A 21,756-nucleotide genomic window follows, 5' to 3' on the forward strand; every position below is an offset into this window, starting at 1 on the left:
CCACCATACAACAATATTACAATGTGCGTGTGTGTAGAGTGCGTGTGCTAGCGCTTGTGTGCATATGCTTGTGGCTGTACCTGTGTGTGTGTGTGTCTCTTCACATTCCCCGTTGTTCCATTAGGTGTATTTTTACCAGTTAAAAAAAAATAAAAAATCACTGCTTGCATCAGTTACCTGATGTAGAATAGAGTTCCATGTAGTCATGGTTCTATGTAATATTGTGCGCCTCCTATAGTCTGTTCTGGACTTGGGTATTTTGAAGAGACCTCTGGTGGCATGTCTTGGGAGGTATGCATGGGTGTCCAAGCTGTGTGCTAGTAGTTTAAACAAACAACTTGGTACATTCAGCTTGTCAACACTTCTTACAAAAACAGGTAGTGATGAAGTCAATCTCTCTTCCACTTTGAGGCATGAGAGACTGATATGCATATCATTAATGCTAGCTCCCTGTGTACTTTAAGGGCCAGACGTGCTGCCCTGTTCTGAGCCAATTGTTCTGAGCCAATTTTCCTAAGTTCCTCTTTGTGGCACCTGACCACGCTACTGAACAGTAGTCCAGGTGCTACCAAACTAGGGCCTGTAGGACCTGCCTTGCTGATAGTGTTGTGAAGAAGGCAGAGCAGTGCTTTATTACGGACAGACTTCTCCCCATCTTAGCTACTGTTGTATCAATATGTTTTGACCATGATAGTTTACAATCCAGGGTTACTCCAAGCAGTTTAGTCACTTCAACTTCCTCAATTTCCACATTATTCATTGCAAGATTTAGTTGAGGTTTAGTGAATGATTTGTCCCAAATACAATGCTTTTAGTTTAAAAAAAATATTTAGGACTAACTTATTCCTTGCCACACATTCTGAAACTAACTGCAGCTCTTTGTTAAGTGTTGCCGTCATGTCAGTCGCTGTAGTAGCTGACGTGTATAGTGTTGAGTCATCCGCATACATAGACACACTGGCTTTACTCAAAGCATGTTGTTTGAAAAAAAATAACGGGCATAAACAGCTGCCCTGGAGAATTCCTGATTCTACCTGGATTATGTTGGAGAGGCTTCCATTAAAGAAGACCCTCTGTGTTCTGTTAGACAGGTAACACAATATAGCAGGGAGTGTAAAGCCATAACACATACCTTTTTCCAGCAGCAGACTATGATCGATAATATCAAAAGCTGCACTGAAGTCTAACAAAAACAGCCCCCACAATATTTGTATCATTAATTTTTTTAAGTGCTTGTTGAATGTCCTTCCCTATAAGTGTGCAGAAAGTCTGTTGTCAGTGTTTTACTGTAAAATAGAATTGTATTTGGTCAAACACAATTTTTCCCAAAAGTTTACTAAGGGCTGGTAACAGGCTGATTGGTCAGCTATCTGAGGCAGTAAAGGGGGCTTTACTATTCTTGGGTAGCGGCATGACTTTTGCTTCCCTCCAGGCCTGAGGGCACACACTTTATAGTAGGCTTAAATTGAAGATATGGCAAAAAGGAGTGGCAATATCGTCCGTTATTATCCTCAGTAATTTTCCATCCAGGTTGTCAGTCCCCAGTGGCTTGTCATTGTTGATTGACACCTCTTCCACAGTCACTTTAAGGAATTCAAAAGTACAATGCTTGTCTTTCATAATTTGGTCAGATATACTTGGATGTGTAGTGTCCGCATTTGTTGCTGGCATGTCATACCTAAGTTTGCTAATCTTGCCAATGAAAAAACATTAAAGTAGTTGGCAATATCAATGGGTTTTGTGTAGAATGAGCCATCTGATTCAATGAATGATGGAGCCGAGTTTGCCTTATTGCCCAAAATGTAATTTAAGGTGCTCCAAAGCTTTTTACTATCATTCTTTATATGATTTATTTTTGTTTCATAGTATAGTTTATTTTTATTTAGTCACATGATATCTCAATTTGCAGTACGTATGCCAATCGGTTGTGCTGCCAGACTTATTTGCCATACCTTTTGCCTCATCCCATTTCAACCATGCAATTTCTCAATTCCTCATCAATCCAAGTGGATTTCACAGTTTTTACAGTAATTGTCTTAATGGGTGCATGCTTATTAGTAACTGGAATAAGCAATTTCATAAATGTGTCAAGTTCAGCATTATGAGTGACTCATGGACCCTGGTCAAAACTAGTGCACTATATAGTGAATAGGATGTAATTTCGAATACAGCCATTGAGAGTTAACTGTCCCCCGGCAGGGGGAGGATCTTGGTAATCCCTGCAGTCCCCGTCAGTGAGAGCCTGGGAGGTGTCAGGGGCTCCGGCTGCAGTATGGAGACTGACTGCATTATTCAACTGCGGTAAATTGCTCTCTCCCTCTCCTTACCTTGTGAGTGCTGATGGAGCTCATCTGGCTGTGGGTTCCCCCAGTGACGATGAGGTCACTGCGGCCAGCTTCTGTCGAGAGAGAAATAGGTGTTTACCTGACCTGACATCATCTGACCTGACCTTTTCACTGGACCACACTGTATGCTCAGGGGAGGAAGTATAGTACAGCGGCTCCAACATAGAACATGGCATTATGATTACATCATAGTCAATTATAGCCTCTAATGCTGTTAGTAGCCTATAATACTTTAAAAAATAAAAATCACATATAAAATAAAATAGCCTATCCAATCTGATTTTCTATGCCAACATACCTCACTGATCTCATTAGATGTTGAAGATAATGTGTCCTAATGAGGAGCAGGGGTATTTGTCACACTGACTCTCACCTGAGTGGCCCTCTGTGGTGTATCCCAGGTTGACCTCCCCCCTGTTGCCTTGGCAACAGAGCTTCTCCCACTCTGTGATTCGTCTATCCTGTGGAAACCCAGAGTAACAGCTCAATAGAAAATATGACCAATTCCTACCCTACAAAAGGAAAACGGTGCAACCTTGAAAGAATCAACAGTTTTGGGAGCTTTATGTTGGTACTATCAATCGTCTTGCCGGTGTACAAGCTGATACCTACGAAAAATCCAACATCATTATTCAATTAATTTAGACTTAACCACTCTTAAGTCAGTGTGTTCACTGCTTCAATAGTAAAATCGTATCATGAGGGACATTAAAACTGCTGACAAATGGTATAAAACTAGATCTACTAGCTATGCTTGACCCTGCCTAGAGTATACCGCACCAGCTTGGCACAGCTTCTTGACTCAAGCCCTCTCTGAACATCTCGAGAGCATACAGAAGCGTACTTGCAGAATCATTGTTGGCACGGCATATCCTGGATACGACAATGCTCTGCCATCACTATCATTGCCCTCACTTCATGAGAGAAGAGAGAAACTGTGACTGGACTTTGTTTCAAGTCCCCCTTGAGAGACTGGTAACCTGCCTGCTGGGGACAAGTGTTAGGAAGTTCCACACACAGCACACACCTGCTTTCAATTCCACAGGCCAGGACTGACAAATATAAAAAGTGTCCCATTCCATACCTATACAAATTTATTTGAGTCTTCTGAATGTACTGTACATATTGTCATGAATTTCACTTGTTTTTACTGATATCCACATGGAAGTTAATGCAGTCAATGAAACAGAAATACATTGCAGTAACACATTCAAGTTGAATGTTTTGGGGGGTAAACTAGAGTTTCAATCTTAATGTGGATGTTATAATCTAATAACCATCTAATGTTCCAAATAATTATTCTCAATTCTTTATTTTAATTAACTATAAAATCCCAGTATATTTCTCAGACACAAGGCAGACTCGGAGACATTTAAATACATGCCTTTGGGTAGACTTATTTACTAAGATTTATGCCGAGTGCCAGCAGTAACTTATGTAAAGGACTAATGGAATTTTGAATGAATAGGATGACACTGTATTAGTACCCTCTCACAAATGTTTCCAATAAATCATTTCATGGATGGTTAGTCATATCCTCTAAAGTAGCCATACTTGATCCTGGATCTTCATTCGGCAGCTCTTGCCCAAAAAAAAATGCCAAGGTCTGTACCTTTTCAAATATTGTATAATCCTACATTAACAAGCAAGTTGAGAGGTTGGAAAGAATGGTACAAAGAGCATCAAACGCTCACCTTATTGTCTCCAGTTGGCTTGATTCTGAAAGACAACCAAATACAGAAAATTACAACAGTCAGTATCTTATGTGAATTTATATTACAGCTATCGTACAGGATTTTCACTGTCTCAATGCTCAATCTAGATTAATACAGTAATCCTGACCTTCCTTGTGGTTGCATAGACCACAGCATCGGCTGTCCGCACAGGGTTTGGGTTCCATTTAGAAAGGGTTCTACCTACAACCAAAATGTGTTCCTTTAAGGTTCTAGATAGAACCTTTTTTCTAAGAGTGTATGTATGACAGCTGTAAATGCAACGTTAATTAGTTTTGGGCCAGCACACACTCACTCAAGCCTGAGGTCACTTTAGAAATGTTAGAGTGAAAGCCTGAGCTGATTGTTAATGAATCTTATCACGCAGCATCATTACCTTTCTTAGCCCAAGGTCCTGGCCAGAGCCAAAACAATCCTATAACAATGGCGGTACAGATGGTGCCAGCCCAGGAGAAGGATAAACCAGACTCTTTACAGGAGGAGAAATTGCCTCTGTCTTGATGTTTTAAACCCATACTGTCCAACGTTATTAAGGTGAATATATTTAATCCCCATTCTGTCCGAATAATTGCAATGCATGCATTACTCTTCAGTGTGTTGGATTAGCCAACTGAGAGCAGTACTGACTTGGAGTCATGCCATTTTGTTAAATGTGAAAAATCCTGATTATGTTGATTTGATGCTTTGCTGCCTGGGAGTTATAGTAAGGAAAGCGGGGAAAGGAACTGGACCAAATCAAGGACAGTGAAAAAGATAGACTATTGGGTGAATACTGTAAATGTACAAAGGAGGGCACACCTGCTTTATTAAGATAATCCTACAGCTCCCAATCATGGCCCTGGTTTGCACTGGTCTGAAATTAGTCACAGGGATTAGAGCAGTCTAATGCATGACTCAGGGGCAGGTTTTGTTATCGTACACAAACAGCCAGACGGACGCCTCGTCGCACACAACAACGATCCCCTCTGAGATGGCTCTCCAGAAACTCCTCACCATCCGTCTCTACTCTGAAAGCCGCCAAAGACTCACAAAACCTTCTATTCACTGTCTGCTGGTAACCCAGTAAGACATTAATCCCAGAGGTGGGAAGTTTAAGATTTTTGGGGGTCACTTCAGAGACATGTTTGTGGGTTGTGGCCCCTATTAGAGTCATTATGAATCTGTCTTGGTATTTGTAACACCAGATCATAAGACTGTTTGATGATTGACATAACTCTCAGATTATTCAACATAGCAAATGGAAAGTAAACTGAATATGCTAATTTCTGCCTAATGACATTCTCACCCATATTCATGAGTATGTCTACCTGTGTTACTTAGTGACAGAATAACTGCATTTCCATATAGTGACCACCAGGTGTGTGTCTCTTCTGGACAACTGTCTCTCCATGGGGGTGCTCCTGTGTGTTGTGGACAGGTGGGGGGTTAGGCCAAGCCATAGCCAAAGCCAGCAATTTAGAACTGGAGCATTCTGCTGACAGCGGAAGTTCTGTATACGTTCAAAACCCTATGCCCTTGCCGACGCAGGCGTGGAACACATTGCAGAATCACTGCGCGTGACCGCCTAACTCCTTCATTATACTTTAATCATTGTTCCCGTGAGGGTGGGGGGTTGGACATTTTTCACTGAGCGGTACAAAAAGAAAAGAAAGGCGCTTACTTGCTCTTCTCCTCCGTCTGTAACAGAGGACAATGCAGATGCTTAGCAACAGGAGCAGGAGGACAGTGGACACTGAGGCTGTTACTCAAATCAAATCACATTTTATTAGTCACATGCGCCGAATACAACCGCTGTAGACCTTACAGTGAAATACTTACTTACGAGCTCCCAACCAACAATGCAGTTAAAAAAAAATACGGATAAGAATAAGAGATAAAAGTAACTAAAGAGTAATTAAAGAGCAGTTCAACAACAATAGCGAGACTATATACAGGGGGGTACCGGTACAGAGTCAATGTGCGGGGGCAACGGTTAGTTGAGGTATTATGTACATCAGTGGTGGGCCGTCAGGGCCTGCAAGGCCTTCTCTGCTGGCCTAAACATCATCAGAATATAATTTTTTTTTAAATATATTTTCCCACAAATATGTATTAAATTATTCCCCAGAGTAAGAGTTATACTCTTCATTTCATAGCTTTCCTCTTGGTTGCACTGCTTCCAGCCCCAGGTTGAGATTTGGAGGGCTTGTCTTTATGTTAGATCTTTTATCCAATCATATTCAGCCATCATGTGTTGCCAGGGGTCTAAAATCTGCCCTCAGGCCTTCAGAATCAACAGTGCGGGCGCTTGTCGCTTATAGTGAATGGAAATGAAAATTTAGTGTCAACCAATCAGCTTTAGAGTTGGCTATTGTACGCCTGCTGGCTGGCTCCAGTGTTACACAGGAGCCAGCTAGCAGGCGTAGTGCGTGCACGTCTTTTGATTGGATTACCAATATTGAGAGGCAGGTCCTATGGAGATCTAGGAAACTGAATTTGATAAACGAATTAATTCGCGTACTACTAAGCTGTTTTTTCAACCCACAATGGCGGAAGGAGGAGAAGATATCGATTTGGTCGAGGATATAATTATAACACCATTCTCAAGACGAACTTTTCAAGAAAAGTTAGACATTGTAAGGAGAGGCGGGAAAGGGCTTCGTTCGCTCGCCACTTTCAAAGTTTCAACTACGAGCGCTGTCAATGGCTCCTTGGCTCCGAGAAGCACTGCAAACTGTACTGCTGGGAATGCCTATTATTTGCAAGTGATCGATTTGGTGTTTGGAGCCACACTGGCTTTGCAAACTTGAGTTGTCTAACCAAGGCAGCAACGAGACACCGAAGTACGGCTGGGCACTAACAAGCAATGGTGCTTTTGAAAACTTTTGGGGACACCGGAGTGGATCTACAGCTCAAAGAACACGCGCGCAGGGCAACGGAGCTGCACAATGAAAAGGTGAAGGGAAATATTGAAAAGACTCATTGATTGTGTCATGTTTTTGGGTAAACACTGTTTACCCAAAAATGTCAATTTGTCAATTTCAAGGTGACGCAACGCCTGGTTATACTGCGTTTCTGTCTAAATGTATAGTGTTTAGAGCCATGGCATCATAATGAGGTGGATTAATTCGGGTGGGACTGTGTAATACCTCACTGAAGGCCCAGGCCCCAGGCCCACGGCACGCCACTGATGTACATGTAAGTAGAGTTATTGAAGTGACTATGCATAGATGATAACAACAGAGAGTAGCAGCAGTGTAAAAGAGGGGGGGGGGGGGGGGGGGGGGGGGGGGGGTCAATGCAAATAGTCTGGGTAGCCATGTTCAGGACTCTTATGGCTTGGGGGTAGAAGCTGTTTAGAAGCCTCTTGGACCTAGACTTGGAGCTCCGGTACCGCTTGCCATGCGGTAGCAGAGAGAACAGTCTATGACTAGAGTAGCTGGGGTCTTTGACAATTTTTAGGGCCTTCCTCTGACACCGCCTGGTATAGAGGTCCTGGATGGCAAGCAGCTTAGCCTCAGTGATGTACTAGGCCGTTTGCACTACCCTCTGTAGTGCCTTGCTGTCGGAGGCCGAGCAGTTGCCATACCAGGATGCTCTCGATGGTGCAGCTGTAGAACCTTTTGAGGATGTGAGGACCCATGCCAAATCTTTTCAGTCTCCTGAGGGGGAATAGGTTTTGTTGTGCCCTCTTCACGACTGTCTTGGTGTGCTTGGACCATGTTAGTTTGTTGGTGATGTGGACACCAAGGAACTTGAAGCTCTCAACCTGCTTCACTGCAGCCCCGTCGATGAGAATGGGGGTGTGCTCGGTCCTCTTTTTCCTGTCGTCCACAATCATCTCCTTTGTCATCTGCAATTAGAACAGTGCAGTCGTCGCATACATTCTCCACCATCACCTCTGCAACTAAACAAAGAAGGTCATTTATGAGGTTTAGTCCCAAAGAAGCCGAAAAATGTAATTCTTCATTTAATATTTTAATCGATCAAATCTATTATCAGCATTTGCTGTGATTGTGGCAGGGAGAGTGTCTTGTCTTTTGTTTACACTATTGAATGTAATTCAAGATTACCCAAACCACAGAGGGGAAACTCAGTATGCAACATAACACAGTGAGCGTACCAAATCCTGTAGCTCCCAATACTCTATTTATGTAGGATGACTTCAATGGTGATAAAAGATGTCTGTCCTGCAATGCCTTTCTTGTCATTCCTCTCATCAACAATAACAAAACCCCACAGTCTGCTTTCACTGATGAATATGAGGATGTAGACAAATCTCAGCTCTGAGTAGAGGGAAAGAGAGAGAGCGAGCAATTTTGTGTTTCTCACCCACTGTCAGATGCACACTGCTGGCCTGAGGCATGGGGAGGGCAGACACAGAGGCTAGGCACTCCACATGAGAGCTCTCTGCTGCTTGGACGCTGAAGTTACTGATCAGGTTGTGGAGGCACTCCACATCAACAGTCCCTTCAGTGCTGATGTTGTACTGACCCTGGTCCACTTCTCTGCCATTCACCAGCCAAGTCAGACTGAGCTCTGGGTACCAGCCTACAGTCAGGTACTGGAACAGGACCTCTTCCCCTTCACCACGTTACCCTTCTCTGGAAATAAAAGAGAAAGCATTTTGGGATACTGTATGTATTTCTTACAGTTTGCCAGGTCATTCTAGTCCATTGTGCTATTTTGCAAGAGTGTGTGTAGTATTTAGCTGGTTCGGTCACATGCATAGCTGTGTGTTTCTGGATTAGAGGAAGGCGCTGTGTGTAGTACGCCATATGAGTGTGTACTGTATGCATGCCAAGTGTATCCTGAGACGGATAGGGATTCTCTGATCGGAATTGACCTGCTCACTTAGAGGCTTCTTACTCTTCCTAAATGATCAATCGTGTGCCTCGAGGTCTCAAAAGACTGATGGGAGAAAGCCTCTTTTCCCCTATCTCATACACTGGCAGCCAAATAAGCCACTTAGACTGGGCGTTATCTTCTGTGAAGTCTATTGTCTGGCAGAGTGAAAGGCAGAGGGTGCAGTAGAGAATTGCTATAGATAGACGGATAATTACTGAAGCTTTGTCGCTTTGTCTAACCAAATTACATGTCTATGTTGATTCAGGATCAAAGCTCTCAATGTTCTGTGCACAATGATGGCTTCCCTTGTTCCTTATAGGCTGCGTCTTGATATTTGATTTGGTGTCATATGAGTTGGTAACTTTTATTTTGCTGTCTCCCCATTGAAAATCTCAGCAGTGCAATAAAGTAAAGAGGATCAGAAGAAGAAAACAGTATCTCACTTCCATGGACTAATAAACTACTGCAACTAATCATGGATGGAAGATTGATACATTTGAGGAAAGATAGTCAGTCCCTTACAACATGAGGCTCCTCCCCCATCATTCCAATCTAAGTGATCTCTGAAATAAGGTTGCATAAGGTTCATTAATCACAGTAAGCCTAGCCATCTAAGACAGGCTTTGTGACTGTTCCCTGAGAAGATGCTGGTGAGGAGTACAACTCGTTTTAATTCCTGTGATTTTTCAACAGGGCCCTTGGCAGAGAAATTGCCACTCTGAGGGACAGCCTTTAATCTGGAAAAAGTATGGGCGCCTTCTACTCGGATGAGCAGTATTGTCTCTCTCCAACAGCACTAATAGCTGTCTATGTGTGTCTGTCTGTGTGCGTGTTAGTGCATTTATTCTGATGAACAGCACACTGCGCCTCTCCAGCCCAATCACCAAAGGCACGCTCACTCGCCTCTGATTTACATCAAAGTGGCCTCATCCTCGGCTCTAGCCCTTACAGCACATTCTGTTCATATTCAACAACCCCATACAGACATATTGATTTCTTCATGTTAAAAAGTGTGAGTGTGAACACTATGTTCATGCATGTATGTGTGTTTGTGTGTCTGCAAGCAGTATGTGTGTGTATATTCTGTGTGGGCGTGTTTGCATCATACTCATATTAGACAATTAGAACGAAGGAGTGAGACCAGTCTCCAGTGTAGATTTGTTGTTCTCCTCCAATGGAATATTTGGACCAACGGGCCACAAATCACCAGCAGAGTTGCTGATGGTTAACTGGAAAAGGCCTAGATGCACAATTAATTCAAAGGCTCTGAGATCCTCTGCATCCACACTGGAGGGCTTGATCCACCATGCACTATTGTTAATGGGTAGTGGTTACATACACTGAGTATATAAAACATTAAGAACACCTGCTCTGTCCATGACATAGACTGACCAGGTGAATCCAGGTGAAATCTATGATCCCTTATGGATGTCAATTGTTAAATCCACGTAAAATGTAACCTTTATATAACTAGGCAAATTCTTATTTACAATGACGGCATACACCGGACGACGCTGGGACAATTGTGCACCGCCCTATGGGACTCCCAATCATGGCCGGTTGTGATACAGCCTGAATTCAAACCAGGGATGTCTGTAGTGATACCTCTAGCACTGAGATGCAGTGCCTTAGACCGCTGCACCACTCGGGAGCCCTAAGGGAAGGAGACAGGTTAAAGAAAGATGTTTAAGCCTTCAGACAATTGAGACATGGATTGTGCATGTGTGCCATTCAGAAGGTGAATGTGCAAGACAAAAGATTTAAATGCCTTTGAACGGGGTATGGTAATAAGTGCCAGGCACAACGGTTTGTGTCAAGAACTGCAATGCCGCTGTGTTTTTCACGCTCAACCGTTTCCCGTGTGTACCAAGAATGGTTCACCAGCCAAAGGACATCGAGCCATCTTGACACAACTGTGGGAAGCATTGGAGTCAACATTGGCCAGCATCCCTGTGGAACGCTTTCGATACCTTGTAGAGTCCAAGCACAGACAAATTGAGGCTGTTCTGAACGAAAAGGAGAAACAACTAAATATTAGGAAGATGTTCATAATGTTTGGTATACTCAGTGTACGTCAGTGATAATGTGTAGCTCTGGCAATACAGGAGGACTCCTCCTGTAATATATTGAAGGCAATGGGTCATTGCTTTGTTCCCTCCTTTTTGCATGGAGGACATTGCTCAGGCTTTTAGTTGAGCTCTCAGTTTGCAACAGGGTGAAATTAGCTGAATAATGAGAGAGGAAAGGGGAATACGTGAATATCCTCTATGGTGTAATAAAGATTCATCACCCAGTGATGTCATCATCATGCTATTTTTTTTACACATCATCATAACCATCTCATTAATTTTTATGCTAAAACGTTCCAGAGTTAACATCATTAATACAATACTTATGTTTTTATCAAAAAATGAATTATACATTTCTCAGCTTGTGTTGTTTACAACCTATTTGTCTTCGGTCCAACTTTCCAATATGAGTGGAGTTTAAAATAAGATTATATGAAAAATGTAGAAGAGATATGAGCAACACCTCCTAGCATTGCTACTGTCTTAACAGCTTATCAGTTTTGGTGAATTCTGGGGCAGTGTATGGGTTGTAATCATTCTTCATCTTTCTTCATTTCTAGTTGAGTATTCTTTGTGGCATGCAGGGTATCCCCAGCAAACTCTCGGAGATGATTCACTGGGATACTTTTGGCTTGGAGAGATAACAATTTCAGATAACTATTTTGACACTGAATCTCTCCACACCTTTAGCCCCTGTGGAACAGAGTTTATCTGCATACTGGAAACAGGGTCCCAGGGAAACATGGACAGACGGATAGAGGGGAAAAGGGAAAGTCAGCTGTACAACTGAATGCATTCAATCAAAATGGGTCTTCCGCATTTAACCCAACCCCTCTGAATCAGAGAGGTGCGGGGGGCTGCCTTAATCGACATCCAAGTCGAAGATATGGAAAGAGAGATAGAGGGGGAAAAGGGAAGCAGGGATAGAGGTAGGTGTTACGGCTGTCGTCGGAATGAGACCAAGGTGCAGCGTGGTAGGCGTACATTTTGAATGTATTAAATGAACACCAAAAAAACAAGAAAGATAAACGATACGTAAAGTATTGTAGCGCTAAACCAGCAACTAACAAAAACATGATCCCACAACAGAAAGTTGGAAAAAGGGCTGCCTAAGTATGATTCCCAATCAGAGACAACGATAGACAGCTGCCTCTGATTGGGAAACATACTCTGCCAAAAACAAAGAAATAGACAACATAGAATGCCCACCCCAAATCACACCCTGACCTAACCAAATAGAGAAATAAAACGTCTCTCTAAGGTCAGGGCGTGACAGTAGGGCATATCAGGTGAGGGATCACAGACTCTAAATCCCGGGTGGTGTATGACTGGTGCTCAGGAGAGTTCCCTCCACTTTGTATTTATAACTGGCCCAATCGATTCCCATCCCACACCCTTCAGCCCTGCATCAACAATGTCATACAGCCCATCAAAACAGCCACTGCAGCAGTCCTCCTCTTTGATATACATCTGGATCGATGCCCAACAACTAAATCAGCTGCTTTGAGAAAAATTTGAGAATCTACTGCATGCATGAAACCTCAAACAAATTTAAACAAAGGTTTTCAATTAAAGCAACAAGCCAATATGGCTTAGGAAAACATTGAGTTTTTGTCTCTAGTGTCAGGGAGTGTGTGGGTGGCATCATCAAGGATTAGGTTAAACTTTTGTTTATTCTGCTTTTCTTCTCCTAGTCAAGGTTAAATTCCCCCTTTTTGTCTTCTTTCATTCTGCCATTATTTTCAAAAGGGGTTCCACCTGTTTTGTTTTCTTTGTGTGTGTATGCACGTGTACATGTGAGTGTGGATACATGTGTGAGAAACAAGGAGAGAGAGAGAGAATCCATAAGAAATGAAAATCCTACTTCCCAGCTGGCCTTTGAAATCCTCTCTTGAAAAACCTTTGCAGTACTGTAACTGTGGCTCCTTTGTTTCTCTACAAAAGCTGAACAACATACACACATCCAGGTACTTTCTGCAGGTGCTGGAGTTGTAGGCAAACTCATGGAAAACAGGAAGGAAAACGCTGCATGCTGCACATGCTCCCAGGTGATATTTAGGTCTTCAGCAGGCATCCATATCGCAGGTGGGGGTGGAAGGTCCTATATATAGGGGCAGTACTTAGTGACATCACTTCCTGAAACAGGAGGTAAAAAATATCTAACATAGGTTCACATTATTAACATTCAATTCATCAAAATATATTATCATACACAAGGAATGTGATCAATATTTACATTAATATATATTCAATTAGGGCACACAATAATTTTGACATTTTGTCACTAAGTACTGCCCCTATATATAGGACCTTCCACCCCCACCTGGGATATGGATAACTGATGAAGACCGTTATAAATAAATATCACCTGGGAGCATGAGCAGCAGTGTGTCGCGTTTTCCTTTCTGTTTTCCTTAGTTTCTCTGCCATACTGAATACTGTCAGCCTGCCAGTAGGCAGCCAGCTCAAGGACAACCAAATGAGAAAAGCACACAAAACTTGAACAAACAGATCGTCAGTTTGCCTCTGGATGTTTTGGAGGTCACAGGTCACCTGTCCCTGGTGGCTGCACTGGACTCTCTTCAGGACAAATTCCCAGCTAAAGACTTGATTGGTGGAGCGGTTTATGGCAGTCACATTGGAGTTGTTTGAGAGAATACCGTACTGGGCTGAAATGGTCAACACAGAGCCACCATTGAGGATCCAAACCTCGCAGCACCGGGATGGTTCTGGGCTCCAGCTGCACCCGGGCCTCCAGCACTGACAGGGACAGACATAGAGACATGGGCGTCAGAAGCATGGTGGTCGGGGAATGTGGGTGACATTGGGGTGTTGTGATAAAATCATGATTGAGTTATAATGGAAAACAATGACACATTTCCATTTAACCTAAAGGAGTAGTAAAGTGTTTGAATTCCACTGAATTATTCTCTGGTATGGTACATGAGGTGTGACCGTCTTTGTTGATTGGGAAGCTGTTAGAAACATGCACGATCTGACTGTAAGATTCATCCTCTGAAAACATTACATAAAACTGAGTCGAGAAGGCTTTTGAAATGTGACCTACTCAAGCTTATCTCTCTTCGTCTTACCCCAAATCTGTGTATAAATCTGTTTTGATTGCCGACAGACGTAAAACATGAGTCACATGCTTGTCAGCTCCAGACAAACACATGTTAAACCAGTGAGACAAACACATGTTAAATCAGTGCGACAAACACATGTTAAACCAGTGAGACAAACACATGTTAAACCAGTGTGACAAACACATGTTAAACCAGTGGGTCCAAATGAGGAGAGCAACTCTAAATCTATGCCGAGCTGTCCAGATGGCAAGCAGGATCTGTCTCGGGAACCAGGACTTACAGAGTAGAGTACAGACCAAAAGGGTCGAGTAAATTAGGGCCCATAGCAGCAGCAGGCAGCGGGTGGGCGCTCTATAAGTAGCACTGCGCTGGGATGGGTAAACAAACACATTAACAGCTGAAGTGCCATGTTAGATTTAATAGCCCACAAGACCATGTACCTGATTAAGAATAGATAGACTGTATAGTCTGTGAGGAGAGAAGATCTATACCCTGTTGTGAGGCATCGTGCTCTCACCACTGGTGTCCCCCAGGGCTCTGTTCTAGGCCCTCTCCTATTCTCGCTATACACCAAGTCACTTGGCTCTGTCATATCCTCACATGGTCTCTCCTATCATTGCTATGCAGACGACACACAATTAATCTTCTCCTTTCCCCCTTCTGATAACCAGGTGGCGAATCGCATCTCTGCATGTCTGGCAGACATATCAGTGTGGATGACGGATCACCACCTCAAGCTGAACCTCGGCAAGACGGAGCTGCTCTTCCTCCCGGGGAAGGACTGCCCGTTCCATGATCTCGCCATCACGGTTGACAACTCCATTGTGTCCTCCTCCCAGAGTGCTAAGAACCTTGGCGTGATCCTGGACAACACCCTGTCGTTCTCAACTAACATCAAGGCGGTGACCCGTTCCTGTAGGTTCATGCTCTACAACATTCGCAGAGTACGACCCTGCCTCACACAGGAAGCGGCGCAGGTCCTAATCCAGGCACTTGTCATCTCCCGTCTGGATTACTGCAACTCGCTGTTGGCTGGGCTCCCTGCCTGTGCCATTAAACCCCTACAACTCATCCAGAACGCCGCAGCCCGTCTGGTGTTCAACCTTCCCAAGTTCTCTCACGTCACCCCGCTCCTCCGCTCTCTCCACTGGCTTCCAGTTGAAGCTCGCATCCGCTACAAGACCATGGTGCTTGCCTACGGAGCTGTGAGGGGAACGGCACCTCCGTACCTTCAGGCTCTGATCAGGCCCTACACCCAAACAAGGGCACTGCGTTCATCCACCTCTGGCCTGCTCGCCTCCCTACCTCTGAGGAAGTACAGTTCCCGCTCAGCCCAGTCAACTGTTCGCTGCTCTGGCACCCCAATGGTGGAACAAACTCCCTCACGACGCCAGGTCAGCGGAGTCAATCACCACCTTCCGGAGACACCTGAAACCCCACCTCTTTAAGGAATACCTAGGATAGGATAAAGTAATCCTTCTAACCCCCCCCCCCCCCCCCCCCCCCCCTTAAAAGATTTAGATGCACTACTGTAAAGTGGTTGTTCCACTGGATATCATAAGGTGAATGCACCAATTTGTAAGTCGCTCTGGATAAGAGCGTCTGCTAAATGACTTAAATGTAAATATAATTTACATTACACTCCTCCTTTAGAAAAGTCATCCCCCAATTTAATTTCAGTGGTGCTTCACAGAGCTTAATTCCATTGACAGATGGAGGTGAAAGGGGAGAATATTTGTGGGTCAGGTGCGACTTTGGAATATAATATAGTAATATGCTCGTTTCCAAGTAATCTGGGTGATCTATAAATTGTTTGTGCAGTGCTAACTGTGTTAGCCGATATGGCCTGTGTGGAGTCATAAATGATGTATCCGTTTAGGAAATTAGGTCTGAGAAATATCTAGGGCAGCTTATGTAGCTCATACTTTTCCTCCAAATAGGAGAATGAATGAAGTAATGAACATTTTCATGCTCTAATTTGAGATGGGATTCAGTGACACTCTTGTTCCTGACCACTATATCCTCCCACTAACAAGAAACACAGCCCTTTTGAGGAAATTAATTATGCAGAGCACATAGATCATTAGGAAGTTAATTAGTGTGGCTGTAGGTTTAATACCAAGGGGTACAATGACCAAGCACATTGTGGTGGTGGTGGGTGGGTGTGTTGATGGTAAACCTTCAATGCGTGTTGATGGTAAACCCTTAACATTACAGGAATGTAGGAGTGTGTTACATTTACACTTATGCCCACCGTTTTGGCAGTAATCTTGATTTGCTTTCTTTTCTAAATTAAAACAGAATGGTAAAAGGTAAAACAGAATTTATTTTGTGTAATGAATGTTATTCAAATGTAAACACCTACTACCTCTGATTAAATGGACCAAGAAATAAATCAAGGTAATTCAAACAGTTTTTCCGCTTCAGAGTATATTTATTGCATATCAATTAAATTGACTTAATTATCTCAAATAAGAAAAACAGATCGCAAAATGTTATTTTCTAATTGTTCCTTTGAATAGTTATATTTCAACCAACCTGAATTTATGTGCACTGACAAGGATTAAACAAACATTTCCCTATGGTATAGCTCGAGAAGAAACAATCTTAGTAAAATAAGTACAGTAAGTCCCAAGAGATACACACCAATATTTCCCATACAGTGGTGGAAAAAGTACCCAATTCTAGTACTTGAGTAAATGTAAAGATACCTTAATAGAAAATGACTCAAGTAAAAGTGAAAGTCATCCAGTAAAATACTACTTGAGTAAAAGTCTAAAAGTATTTGGTTTTATACTTAAGTATCAAGAGTTAAAGTTAAAGTATAAATTATTTCAAATTCCTTATATTAAGCAAACCAGACGGTACCACACGAAGCATGTGTGTTTAGTGAGTCCCCCAGACTCACTAAACACGCAGTCAGGATGACCAGGCATTAGTGAGTGAATTGGACCATTTTCCTGTCCTGCTAAGCATTCAAAAGTAGTTTTGGGTGTCAGGGGAAATGTATGGAGGAAAAAGTACAATATTTTCTTTAGGAATATAGTGAAGTAAAAGAGTAAAAATATACATAGTAAAGTACAGATACCCCCAAAAACTACTTAAGTAGTACTTTAAATTATTTTTACTTAAGTACTTTACACCACTGGTACTATAATTAAAAAAAAAATGTAATCTCGATGCAACTTCTCAAACTTATATGTTGTAATAACATTAATATCCTACTATTCATTAATTACAGGATCTTTATGGTAATATGCTATGTTTGTCCTCCTATTGTACTGTATATGGTCGATACCACAGAAATATGTTGACTGGGTGAATTTATTGTTGAACTAAATACAGCTTCTTCTTTTTTTACAGTATCTATTTCACTTACCTCAGTGTGACTTTGGGGATTTCTGACAGGTACTGCACCACAGGCTGACAGCTGCACCACAGGCTGTCACCCAAAACCAGCCTGTTAAACATTACAACAGACCAGTGGCAACTTTGCTCCCTGCCTCGAACAAATGGCGGCAAACATACAGTTGAAGTCGGAAGTTTACATACACTTAGGTTGGAGTCATTAAAACTCGTTTTAACAACCACTCCACAAATTTATTGTTAGCAAACTATAGTTTTGGCAAGTCGGTTAGGACATCTACTTTGTGCATGACACAAGTAATTTTTCCAACAATTGTTGACATACAGATTATTTCACTTATAATTCACTGTATCACAATTCCAGTGGGTCAGAAGTTTACATACACTAAGTTGACTGTGCCTTTAAACAGCTTGGAAAATTCCAGAAAATGATGTCATGGCTTTAGAAGCTTCTGATAGGCTAATTGACATCATTTGGGTCAATTGGAGGTGTACTGTACCTGTGGATGTATTTCAAGGCCTACCTTCAAACTCAGTGCCTCTTTGCTTGACATCATGGGAAAATCAAAAGAAATCAGCCAAGACCTCTAAAAAAAAGTCTGGTTCATCCTTGGGAGCAATTTCCAAACGCCTGAAGGTACCACGTTCATCTGTACAAACAATAGTACGCAAGTATAAACACCATGGGACCACGCAGCCGTCATACCGCTCAGGAAGAAGACGCATTCTGTCTCCTAGAGATGAACACACTTTGGTGCGAAAAGTGCAAATCAATCCCAGAACAACAGCAAAGAACGTGAAGATGCTGGAGGAAACAGGTACAAAAGTATCTATATCCACAGTAAAACGAGTCCTATATCAACATAACCTGAAAGGCCGCTCAGCAAGGAAGAAGCCAATGCTCCAAAACCGCCATAAAAAAGCCAGACTACGGTTTGCAACTGCACATGGGGACAAAGATTGTACTTTTTGGAGAAATGTCCTCTGGTCTGATGAAACAAAAATAGAACTGTTCGGCCATAATGACCATCGTTGTGTTTGGAGGAAAAAGGGGGAGGCTTGCAAGCCGAAGAACACCATCCCAACCGTGAAGGGCGGGGTGGCAGCATCATGTTGTGGGGGTGCTTTGCTGCAGGAGGGACTGGTGCACTTCACAAAATACATGGCATTATGAGGATGGAAAATTATGTGGATATATTGAAGCAACATCTCAAGACATCAGTCAGGAAGTTAAAGCTTGGTCGCAAATGGGTCTTCCAAGTGGATAATGACCCCAAGCATACTTCCAAAGTTGTGGCAAAATGGCTTAAGGACAACAAAGTCAAGGTATTGGTGTGGCCATCACAAAGCCGACCTCAATCCTATAGAAAATGTGTGGGCAGAACTGAAAAAGCGTGTGCGAGCAAGGAGGCCTATACAAACCTGACTCAGTTACACCAGCTCTGTCAGGAGGAATGGGCCAAAATTCACCCAACTTTATTGTGGGAAGCTTGTGGAAGGCTACTCTAAATGTTTGACCCAAGTTAAACAATTTAAAGGCAATGCTACCAAATACTAATTGAGCGTATGTAAACTTCTGACCCACTGGGAATGTTATGAAAGAAATAAAAGCTGAAATAAATAATTCTCTAAACTATTATTCTGACATTTCACATTCTTAAAATAAAGTGGTGCTCCTAACTGACCTAAAAGAGGGATTTTTTTACTTGGATTAAATGTCAGGAATTGTGAAAAACTGAGTTTAAATGTATTTGGCTAAGGTGTATGTAAACTTCCGACTTCAACTGTACATCATGATTCACTCCCACAGTCCCAGAGAGAACAATGCCATTGAAATTCCCCCAGTCTACAGGGGCTTTATGGCAGCTCCCCTCCCTCTTCAGAATGGGTCTGGACAGACATGATGACCTGTGTGTGAATTTAGAGGGAGAGCATTGATCACTGTAATGCCAACCGACCAAAAGTATGCTGTGTTCCAAGGGAGAGACCACAGATGATATCGATTTCTCAGGTCTCTTCCATTCAAATGCATATATCTTTCAATATAGGTATGTCTTCAAAGGAGAGCACCAAATATCACATTTCAGGACAAATTCACAAAACTAATAATACTCTAAAATGTACACATAAACATACTTTTACACTGTGCAATACCCTCCTCCATACCTCTTTCTGCAGTCCCCCAGAGAAAGGCTTTACACTGAGCTACATCCTGTTGACTTGACCTTGCTCTGCCCAGCCCTAACATTGCACACTGATCTATAAACAAAACCCAATGAATTGAAAATAGAACATAATAGGCCATGTAACTTTATTGGCATTTCACTTCTCTTACATCTAGGGAGGATCTCTTAGTCATCCACTTCCTTTTACATTCAACAAACTGCAGAGTAAATCAGCAAACAGTAATGTTCAGTGAATGGTGTCCAGTAGCTGTCATAAGGCACGCTACATGAGGGTCGTCACTAGTTTCCATAGCCACATTATGGCTAAACCCCGCCCATTTCTACAATTTCTTAACATTTTATTTTAAACCTAACCCTAATCACACGGCTAACCTTATCCTTAACCCTAACCTTATTTGACTTTGTGGCTGTGGAATCTGACTTTGTGGCTATGGAAGCTAGTGGAAACCCTACATGAGGGTCTTTCTCATGTTGGACTGAGGCATTGAGAGTCACTGGGTTGCATTCACACATATAGATCTAACATCTTTGCCGGCATCGAGTGAGAGGCACTGCATTGATAGATCAGTTTCAGTCCGAGAGTCCATTCACTGGTTGCAGTTCACAGTAGAGTGATCTTCACTCAGATACTCACAGGGTTAAAGCTGTCGGTCATTGACTGTTAAGGTGTTGGTGGTAAGATGCTCATCATCCTATACAAACTGTGGTATAAAACTACCCTTTTCAATTTGAAATATGAGACGTATGTCTGAAATATTTAAATGCTTAACATATGACTGTGTATGTACAATTAGGAAAGCTGCTAAAAACGACAAACTGATAACACTATTTAATTGAGCTACACACTGAATGCAATATAAACATCTGGTAAAACAGGGGGTTATCTCTGGAGTATGGGTGGGCCGACAGTGTGTAATTGGCAGGTTTCAGCCAGCAGGTTCCAGCAGGGGGACATGTGCGTTCCCAATGAGCAGTTGGGGGCAATGTGAGTAGTCCGGTGGTGGACGGTCTGAGGGATCAGAGGGGTCAGGAAGGGCCGGAACAAGGGGTCTCTCTAGGCTGGAAGACAAAAAAAAGGTCACCAATGGGCCTCTGCTAGTGGCTGTGGGTCCTAAGCTTCTAGTCACCACTGTGCCCAAACTGCCCATGCCATCCTGAGTGCCAGTCCCTCTCGAGGCCCTTCAGTAGCTCACTTAACTGCTTTCTCTAACTGGGCGTGACAGGTTTGTTTTTTTGGGGGGGGGGGGCTGTGCCATCCGATCAAAGTCTCAGGCTGTTCCCTCTCCTCAACCCAAATATCTCCTGCAGCGCCTTTTTCTAAACTACTAGAGAGGGGCGATGAGCGCAGCTTTGAAGATTACGGTTATTATTATCATCATCATCACTGCCGCAGGAAAATAAAAGACAGTTCATGAGATATCGTTTTATATGGCTGTTCACTTGATCCTTCAGGCATTTTGTGCTCACTGAAGCGTTCGGTGTAAAGAGACTGGTGACAGTCCCAATGCCCAATGCTCTGTTCTCTCTAGCTTCTCTGATAGAACACTTGAAAACACACAGCTACCAATACAGAACAGCAACACAGTGTACATTAAATACAGGGATTATATCCTCACTTTACAGTGGTTGGGTTATGTGTTTTTTAGGATTTGTATCTGTAATCTGGGTACATGTAGGGCACTAAACAATACAATGGTTTAATAATGCCAGTATGAGGAGACATTTGATAAAAGGGTCAAAAAGGCACAAAGTAATACATGTACTGAATAGTTGTATTTTTTAAATGACTCTAGAAAGATATTCAGTAACAAGATATGTTTACGAGTTTTACGATGCAGCCATCAGTTCACGGCAAATTAACTGCTCTAATACTGCCACTCAGTGGCAGAGAAGAGAATTCTGATTAAGTAATAAAGTAGTGTATTTTACCTGGGCAGTAGTAAATCACATCCTAAACCTTTCTTGGCTGTAACTACTCATCCTCTTCTTCCTGCTGAGAAAATAAAACTGAGTAATGACAACGTTGATGACAAAGTAAAGCAAGACAACAGAAGAGAGGAGAACCAAGATATCCCACTCAGTCCTATCAATATAAGAATATAAGAGCCAGACCGTTGTTTAAATCCATATTAGCTTCATTAAAA

General features: G+C 42.6%; 1 pseudogene; it reads right to left on the reverse strand.

Moving 5' to 3' along the window:
• Nucleotides 1-2,181: 2,181 nt before the first annotated feature.
• Nucleotides 2,182-13,774, reverse strand: LOC120028451 (annotated as a pseudogene).
• Between the last annotated feature and the right edge of the window lie 7,982 nt (nt 13,775-21,756).

This window comes from Salvelinus namaycush, chromosome 34 (genome assembly GCF_016432855.1).
Source record: "Salvelinus namaycush isolate Seneca chromosome 34, SaNama_1.0, whole genome shotgun sequence".
NCBI classification, from domain to species: Eukaryota; Metazoa; Chordata; class Actinopteri; order Salmoniformes; family Salmonidae; genus Salvelinus; species Salvelinus namaycush.